The sequence below is a fragment of the Macrobrachium rosenbergii genome, chromosome 13, assembly GCF_040412425.1.
Source record: "Macrobrachium rosenbergii isolate ZJJX-2024 chromosome 13, ASM4041242v1, whole genome shotgun sequence".
In the NCBI taxonomy this organism is placed as follows: domain Eukaryota; kingdom Metazoa; phylum Arthropoda; class Malacostraca; order Decapoda; family Palaemonidae; genus Macrobrachium; species Macrobrachium rosenbergii.
In genome coordinates, this window is record NC_089753.1 from 40,751,413 (window position 1) to 40,755,653 (window position 4,241).

The following is a 4,241-nucleotide window of genomic DNA, read 5'->3' on the forward strand; positions in this document are numbered from 1 at the left end:
AAATGAACGAGAATTTTAATCCAACTTTCCGTGTTACAACAACGAACTGAGAATACATGGAATAATATATGAAAATATTATTTTCAATCTAACAACAACATGTTTACTGATACTAGAAGCCATTTACAGCAACGGCTGAATAAATGACAACATGAATCTCGTACCAAAATGATTCCATTCATAACAACAACTTTTGCGTACGGATCAACATTCCCAAATGGTAAATACGAAGGTCCTGTGTATTTACAAAAGCATAGGCATTTCATCAATCGTAATAGGTAACAATGAACTTTAAATCTTCAAACGCAAATGAAAGGCAGTAAATAGTATTTGTCTTGTACACAAAATTTAGTAGCTGTTTGTTTGATTCGTTTATCCAAACCAAACATGAAACCATCATTTTCATTTATTGAAGCAAATGTAATACGGTTTTTTATCCGTCACAAAAGAGCTTCCAACGGCCATCGTTAGATTTATGAAAAATATTTCGGAACTGACCAGCGATAGAGATGTTGAAATCAATGGTTTCTGGAATAGTTTTATATATGTGAGAAACAGCCGGGAATAGATCATTCATAGTTATGTTGAAATCAGTGAGATCTGGAATGGTCATTCCCGTGACATTTTGAACTTCTGCAGCAGCTCTGAAATTCTGTACTGAAATCTGTTTTCTCCGATTCCTGAAATAAAATTGTATTTTCAGACGCCTTTGTACTCGAAACATTCTTCTTCGCCCAGTCAACCATCTGTACGCTAGATTCATCCAGTCAGTGATTGGTCTCTCGTTTACATTCGACGACCGAACGCCAGTCCGAAATAAAAAAAAGAATTGAGTCAGCCGTTCTGCCAAGAATTTTAACTTAGGTTTGTCCCTAGTCACTCGATAGAGTCACTCGCTATTATTCTATTTCGCGACATTCCAAATTCATCAGACATATTCCGTGTTTATTCGAGTAAACAACGGCGCTAACGTAAAGTTTGCCAGTTCAGAGGAGCATCACGTCCCGGGAAATTGACGCGGGAAATTTTTTCAAACTTTGGTCATGTGCTTCGTGTAACGGTCCGTAATTCCCGTCACCCCGCCCCCCTCCTCATAAATTTTCGTTTTGTGTCGACGCTTAACTTTTGGGAAATATCAGCTCCCATTTTAATCATTTCTCTTGAATAATGTATAACTCGGCTTGTCCAGTCTGAATTGCGAGGGGGATTTCTCAAGTTTTTTTTTTTGTGAAGTAGGGACATTGGCTCATAAGTGTGGACACATACATACATACATACATACATACATACATACATACATACATATATTTATGTACATACACACACATATATATATATGTATATATATATTATATATATATATGAATATATATTAATGGCTGGAAGTATGAAGATAGAAATGAATGGTGCAGTGTGTGTGTATGTGTGTGTGCGTAATTGGTTTTGATACACTACTGATAAGCTTTATGTAGGTGTATGAAATAATTAAGTTTTGAAAGTTTCCTGCTCCCTGGATTCACACACACATAAACAGCTAAAATGTGAATTTAGCAATGATCATTGTCTTGCTTTTTCTTCTCGGGAGATCATGTTATGACACTGTATATAGAAACTGGTCCTATGTGGTTTTTCCGATGGCTTGTGATACAAAGTAAGTTTCCAAAATCAAAGCAAATCTTTGCAAAGGGTTGTGAATCCCATGGGATAGGAAATCTTGTAAAGTAGTGGAGAATTTTCTACACTGAATTTAGACTGTAATCATTTGATTCAGAAGTATTAAACAAGAAAATATAGATACCAGTGCTATGTAAACAAATGTAGAGATTCAGAATGATTCTGATTTCATCACCAGAATTCATGAGTAATATGAAGGGCCACAACTGGAATTTAATCTCAGGTCGTTGAGGGTCACCCTTTCTGAATGGAAGGTAATGAGGACCCATTCATCAACAGCGCGCTGTGACTAACTTCCAACAAAGAATGAGGCTTTCGGAGCAATTAGAATCCTTGGAAGCTCCGGAGCGAGGAAAGAATTTTGTGATATACAGCAAGATTGCTTTTCATGGCTGTTTGGAATGGTTTAGCTTAGTCGCCTTCTCCTTCCTCGTGAAAGTGATATCTTTCTTTCACATTTTGTTTTCTTTGTTTATTGTCTTATTATTTTATTTTCTCCGCCTCACCCCATCTTCCCGCTTTGCTGCTCAACGCCCATGTATCCTTTCTTTTCCTACTTCTCGGCTCATTGATCACAATTCTTCCACCTCCCCATCTTTTCTATCTTCTTTATCAACCATTCCCACGTCCTCCTGTCTTTTTCTCATCTTGTTCTTCCTCTTATCCTTCACTTCTTTTCAGCGAATTATGGTTAAAGAATGACCATATACTGACTATTTGTTTTCCCCTTTCTAAAATGATTTTCCTCGATTACTGTTCTAGAGGTATTTCTTCTGTTTTGAAACAGTCCGTGAGATCTAGCTTAGATTTAAAAGCAGTTTCTCAGACCATTTTGAGTTTCTTGTAAAAGAAAACTGTTTTGTCTGTCCATCCACACTTTTTCTGTCCGCCTTCAGATCTTAAAAACTACTGAGGCTAGAGGGCTGCAAATTGATATGTTGATCGTCCACCCTTCAATCATCAACGTATTAAATTGCAGGCTTCTTGCCTCAGTAGTTTTTAATTTATTTAAGGTTAAAGTTAGCCCTGATCGTGCGTGTGGCACCGCTGTAGGTGCCAAGAACACATGCCACCACCGGGCCGTGGCTGAAAGTTTTATGGGCCGCAGATGAGAGTTTCATACAGCGTTATACGCTATACAGAAAACTCGACTGCCGGCACATTTTTTTTTTTTTCTGGAATAGTTGGAGGTACTGCATAGGACTGAAGCATTGCGTAGGACCCTGTTTAGATTTTGGAACTGTTTCTGAGACGCTGCTTTGATTTTGAAACAGTTCCTTAAGGCGATTTGATTTTGAAACCATTCCTACGAACCTGCATTGGTTTTGAAACCATTCCCACGAACCTGCTTTGATTTTGAAACCATTCCTACGAACCTGCATTGATTTTGAAACTGTTCCCACGAACCTGCATTGATTTTGAAACCGTTCCCACGAACCTGCATTGATTTTGAAACCGTTCCTACGAACCTGCATTGATTTTGAAACCGTTCCTACGAACCTGCATTGTTTTGAATCCGTTCCTACTAACCTGCATTGATTTTGAAACCGTTCCTACGAACCTGCATTGATTGTGAAACCGTACCTACCTCCATTGATTTTGAAACCGTTCTTACGAACCTGCATGGATTTTCAAACCGTTTCTACGAACCTGCATTGATTTTGAAACTATTACGGATACCATCTTCGATTTTAAAACACTTTCGGAGACCATTTTCAATTTTTCAACGGTTACTGAGACCATTCTTCGATTCTGAGACCACTGGCGAGACTCACCTTCTATTCTGAGTCATCGCCTCGATTTGGAGAATCTTTTTAAGACCCAACTTCGATTCTGAGACTTTTGAGACCCATCTTTGACCCATGAGACCACCCCCCGAGACCCAAGTTTCATTCTGAGACCATTCCAGAGACTCAGCTTCGATTATGGGACTGTTCATAAGACTAAACATCGAATCCTAAACCGTTCCTCAGATCCACCCTTGACTCTGGGACCATTCTGAGACTGTTCCGAAGACATAGTTTCGATCCTGAGACTGTTCATGAGACCCAACATCGAATGATTATTATTATTATTATTATTATTATTATTATTATTATTATTATTATTATTATTATTATTGTTATTATTATTATTATTATTATTATTATTATTATTATTATTAAGACCCTTTCCCCTACGACGCTCATGTAGAAAGATTGAGGGCCTTCTCATCTTCTATATATTTTTTGGTGCATTATTATTATTATTATTATTATTATTATTATTATTATTATTATTATTATTATTATTATTATTATTATTATTATGAGACTCATAGCAACTTTGTGTCCATAACAGTGTGACCCCCTCAAGTCATTTTCAAACTGTTAATTGTCAAGTTGTAAAAGCTCACACACATTATGAAGATTATATAATTTTGCCATTTTTTGCCTCAATAGTTTGGGAATGATTCGAGATGGGGTGGAAACATAATTAGAATAAATATGCTGTCCTTTAAGTGAAGGCTTCTGCATGGTCTTCTGTATATATTATTATTATTATTATTATTATTATTATTATTATTA